Raw genomic sequence first — 6,000 nt, forward strand, 5'->3', positions numbered from 1 at the left:
TATATTTTCGCTTTCTGGGGTCTGCAGTTTTGGGGCTTTTAGGTTGTCACTTAGCACAGGAGACAGAAAGGGAGAAGCTCGCCAAAGGCCGGAAGTCTTTTTGGGGTATTGCACGGTAGGCTTTTGCACAGGAGACACAGGAGGAGAGAGTTGAGTCACGTGTGAAAGGGGCCGGATGAAATGATGGGGAAGATTGGAATTAGATGAATTTGTTTGGGGGATTATTATTGTTGGGGGGTGGCTTAAGGGTGGGGGGTTAGGTTTGTTCATTGTATTAGTGAGGCATGAATTTAACATGTTATTTTAAGGTGTCTAGACCTTCAAGTGGAAGGGGCAGACTTAGTTGAGGCTTTCAAACAGGTTGCCCAAATAGTTGATACCTTGCTGAGAGCCCCTGTGCCTAGTGTCAAAAGAGATAACCTTAGATGGTTTGACCCACAATGTTCCCGCACTGTTAGAGAGCTGAAAGATGCCGTAAAGACCTCCCCAAGAGATAGGGATTGTGTGTCCGTTTGCCAAAAAAATGCTAAGTTAGCTGTCAAGGGACGTAAATGCCAATTACAAAAGCAAGCTTGGGATGACCTGACAGAGGCAATAACACTAAAAGACTCCACTGCTTTCTGGAGAGTCATAAATAATAATTGTTTTCAAGATTCCAACAAACCTGGGATGAGTAATAACATCCTGCTGGAGCAATGGTATGACCACTTTCAAGGGCTGTAGAATTACAATCCAAGTGCGGATCAACTTCACGTGATAATGGGGACCGGGGAATACCTCCACTGAGATTCTCACTGAGTGAGGTCAAAACGGGAATTGAGGGCCCAACAAGGCGCCTGTCCCAGACGGGATCCCACTTGCCCTTTTTATAAATAAAGTGGATCTCTGGGCTCCAATCCTGACTAGTGTGATTAATGCAGCGGTGGACACAGTAATGCCAGCATCCTGGTCCACAGCCACGATTGCCCCCATTTTTAAAAAGGGTAATAAGGATAACCCACAATGTTACTGCCCGATTTCTCTCATGATGTGTCAGCGAAGGTACTAGTGCGGGTGGCTTTAAGTAGGCTGATGGATTGGGCTGATGAGCATCATGTTATAACTGATGTTCAATTTGGTTTTAGGCCAGGGAAATCTACCACCGACCAATGCCTCCACCTGTACCTTATTTCAGCCAAATACACAGTAGTCAGTCCAGGGATGATGTATTTGGAATTTATGGACCTAACTGCTGCTTTCGACAGAGTCAATAGAGGGAAACTGTGGGCACTAATGGGCGGGCTTGGCATGGATCCAGGGCTTATTAACATCTTAAAAACTTTGCATTTGAATACCACTGCTACGGTCAGATACAGCCAGGACAGAAATAAAACAGAACCCTTTACGTGCTCTAGTGTTGTCAGACAGGGTTGCATATTAGCTCCCTTTCTGTTTACTCTATACATAAATAGTCTTGATCACGCACTAAGCACTTATCAGGCAGACACCCCAAGCATAGGTACCCGTGGAATACCAGTTCTGCTTTACGCAGACGACGCGGTACTCCTTGCAAGCACCCCCAAAGGTCTGCAGATCCTAATAGATGGGTTTGTATCTTTTATGGAGAACCTGGATTTGTCTCCCAATTTGGCAAAATCTTATGTCATGGAAGTGGGCAAAAAGCCAGGTAAATCCTATAATTATACAATTGGATCTCATTGTTTAGGTAAGGTACAGTCCTTTTCGTATCTGGGTATTTTATTTGATGGGCGTTTAAATTTTAAATATTTATTAGAAGAGAAGTGCCAAACCATGGCCATATGTAACGTATCAATAATGAACTTTGCACAAAGGCTAGGACGGTGGTCCCCAGAGCAGATCCTGAAACTGTACAGCTCCATGTGTTGCGCCAAAGTTCTGTATGGCAGTGAGGTGTGGGGAGTTATTGAGGCGAACCAATTACAAATAGAGGAGAACAAGTATCTCAGGCGCCTGCTAAAATTCCTTCAGAGCACGCCAGCCACATTGTACACGAAGAACTGGGTGCCCGTTACATCATGGATAAGTGGGCTGTCAACCCCCTAGTTTGCTGGGTAAAGATCTGGTTAAATGAGGAGGCTGCACTAAGTAGGCAGGTTATAGAAGAATGTCTATCCCTGGACCATGGACCCCTCGAAAATAAGCATGCAGGATAAGGCACTGGTTCTTTAAGTATGCAATGATGCACCGGGAAGTCAGAGAGTTATTCAAACCGTCAATGAGAGAACACTTAGTAGCCAGATCCACCGAGGGCATTGAACCATACCTGTCCTGTATAAGTAGTGCCCATGATAGATTTTTAATGACTCGGTTCAGGCTAAATCTTTTGCATCAGGTTTTAGCAGAGCCGGAAGGGTGTACACCGCACCCAGAGATGAAGAGGCCCTGTGGCTGCGACCATAGGTCTCCACAGGACACCCTTCACTTTGTTTTATTCTGCCCATTTGATCTTCACCCCAGAAGACTTTTTCTGAGGGGTATTTTAAAAAAAGCCAGATTTAAACAAGCACAGGTGGCACTTTTATTTTTAAAATTGGCCCCAGATTATTTTACACTCTTCTGTATTACTAATTTTTTAAGGACTGCATTTAGATTAAGGACTACAAGGGGTAGCGTCAACTAAGCCTTTAGATGGGTTGGACTGACGAGAGACATGTTATATGTGATGTTTTTTTATCTATATACCTAAATTGTACCATGTAGATTTTAGATTGATGAATTGTTTCTTTACTTTTTTTTTTTTAAACCATGTTTATACTGTAACCTCTATTGATAAACTGTCATTTTTTTGGTATTTTTATCTGCAGAATAAAGAAGTAATAATAATAATAATGATTATATAAATGTTAATAAGTTTCAAAACTGCATAGCTGTCCTAATAAAGCAGCCTTTTAATATACTTTGGTCTGGTTACGGTGCCATCTCTCCCGATGGCTAATTTTAAAGACCGAGCCAAATGGAAGACCACCTTCCCATTATAGTGAGAGTCACCCTGGCCCTGCTGTGAGTGTCGCAGAGAAAGTGAACCTTCCAGAAGCTGAATTAAACTAAGTTTCTGACTTCAAGAGGCTACATGCTCTTGTGCTCAGGATGGAAACAATCTCCATAAGCAGGACACAACCCTGGTACTCATGGAGTCTCTGTCAACAGGGCCAAGGCAAGTTAGTCTACGTATTGGTCAAGTTCTGGGGACTTAAAGCACCCTGCTTTTAGGGCTCTCACCTTTAGGCACAGGTAATTGAGTCTTTAAAGGAATCTATTCCTCCCCTTCTCCCTTCACCTCCAACCTGATTAACCAGAAGAATCAAAGCCTTAGGGACAAGACAAAATATAACACAACCTTAATTCGAGAACAAACACGCAGATAAAGGTCAGATATAAATTCTCTTTTTTTCTAAGGTTATTATGTGAAGAAGAGGCACATGAAAGGTAAACAAGTCAGAGTATTACACTCTTCTTGAAGAAGAAGAGTAGAGAGGGACCATAACACCTAAAACAACATAAAAGAGACAAAAAACAACTAAACCAATACTCGTTCCTTAATCTTACATTGTCCAGCCACGGCTAGTAATGATTTATTCTGTTTGTTGCCTGATTCCGTGTGCTGCTGAAGTTTCAGGAGCTGGTGTTCTTGACACTATCATTAAAGGAGAACTTGGATGATCCGAATTAGAAGCACGGTTGCTAAGTTATACAGATTGTCAGTCCCTAGCTATTTAACTGACATTACTTTGCATATTATTATTCTCAACACCTATAGGCATAGTAAAAAATAAACACTAAGTCCCAGATGCAAAGTTCTGCAGGTTAACAGCGAGAGCTGGCAGTAGGTGCCACACTTAATATTCCGCCATACCAATAGGCTGCTCTCAGAGAAGGGCTTAGGAGCATAGGAAGAAGAACGTGGATAGCAAAGGAAATGGTACTGGCACACAGGTCGTAGAGGGATGTGCTAGAAGGGTAGGTTCTAGAGCATGTCCGGAGAAGTGGTTCATTAGGAGAGAAAGAGAGAGAGATAGAGAGAGAGAGAGAGAGAGAGAGAGAGAGAGAGAGTGCTGCTAGAACCTGGATGGAGGCGGCTGAATGGATAGAAGGTTCCAGGAGCCTGCTGGTATAGAGTGCTATAGGAGTCTGATCAGAGAAAGCACTGTATAATTCTTAATAAATTGAGCGGTACATCTTGATTCATTTTACATAATTTGTCACAAATAAGAGATGGAAATGTCACACATTAGCCCATTCTAAACTTGGAAATGTCACACATGAGCAGACTTAAAACTTGGCAGCAATGTCATTACTCATACCAATACATCAACAGTCTTAAATTGCATGCATATCGCTTTCAGACAAGAATTGAGCAAAGTCAAAACCATTCCTCCAAATCATAGATTCTCTAAAGTGCTTGTGAAATGATAAACTCTGTGCTTCTATCCATTGCACTGGCCTCTAGTTGTTAGGTTACAGATACACCCAGCCAGGAAAATACATGAACTAAAAAGGCTAATGGCCCTTTAAATGTAAAAGATACACAAATGATGAACAAAATGCAGAAAAAATCAAACATTCACCTTCAGTCAAGAGAACTGGTTTAAATCCATTGTTCTTTTGCTCACCATGCCACCCCAGTTTAGACCCAGCCATATGCAAATCAGGCTTGACCCTGCTCCTCATGGAAATAGTCCAGACCGAACTGCCAAGCAAAGTCCTCTCTGGACCAGAAACAAGCATCCTGGGACGAGTTGGGAGGTATCACCCCTCATCGGCCAGGCTAGCTTGAATCCAGTGGCACAGTGAGCCCAGGACCCATGTCTGGCAATACCTGGTGAGAAAGCAAAAGACACAAAAATGATGGATGGAATGTGGAACAAATCAAACATTCACCTGCAGTCAAGAGATCCGGGTTAAATCCACAGTTCTTTTGCTCACTAAGCCACCCCAGTTTAGACCCAACAATATGCAAATCAGTCTTGACCCTGCTCCTCATAGGAATAGTCCAGCTTGAACTGCCAAGCCAGGTCCTCCCTTGACCAAAAACAGGTATCCTGTGACCGGTTTCGGTGTATCACCCCATATCAGCCAGGCTACCTTAAATCCAGTGGCACAGTGAGCCCTGGACCCACGTCTGGCCATACCATGGGCACTTAGGGTGAGAAAGTGTAGGAAGCTGGCTCTGTATATACTATACCAAAGTGAGGTATAGTGCGCACAGAGTCCAGTGGAGCCCCAAAGGTAGGCAGAGGTAAAGTTAGATAGCACCTCACTCTCTATTTGTGATAGAGTGATCGAGCAGTTAGGCAGTATCAGAGGACAGTGTTAAGCATTTGTTGTACACACTCAGACAGCAAATTAATTCACACACTCCAAGACTGAACTTCAGACTAATTGTTTTTGTATGAAAAATAATCTTTCAGGTATTTTATTTTCTAGAATCAAGCAAGACATGCACAGGTAAGCAATAAATGCTTTACAGTAGTAATGCAGTTTGTAAACAGTTTGAATGGTAATTGCATATGCATTTTGTTTTGACTTACAGTATGGTTGCAGAGAAATGCAATACTTTGTAAATGCAGTACATAGACTTGAATGGGCTTTTCAGTAAAATACCAGGTAAGTTACTTTTTGGATTACTTTTCTCGCACATAGTAGTATACCTAGATACTACTCTGGGACATTTCATGTACACAGGTAAGTAAACTCGTTTTTGTTAAACAGTACAATTTTAAAGAATTTCTTTAGGTTTTCAAACTCCACACTTTGAAACTTTTCAAGAAAAACAGTCAATGTTATCCTATGGAGGAAAATAGTGTTATCAGTTTAAAAAAAATATATATATTTTTATTAACTTTGCTCACAGGTACATAAAATGCATAGCAGCGTACATTTAGCAGAAGATAGTTAGCGATCTCTGGTACATACATTGGGCAGGTTGAAACATTCCCAGTGACCACCACCCACATAACACCCTCCCTCCGGATCCTCAGT

This window comes from Lissotriton helveticus, chromosome 3_2 (genome assembly GCF_964261635.1).
Source record: "Lissotriton helveticus chromosome 3_2, aLisHel1.1, whole genome shotgun sequence".
Lineage (NCBI taxonomy): Eukaryota > Metazoa > Chordata > Amphibia > Caudata > Salamandridae > Lissotriton > Lissotriton helveticus.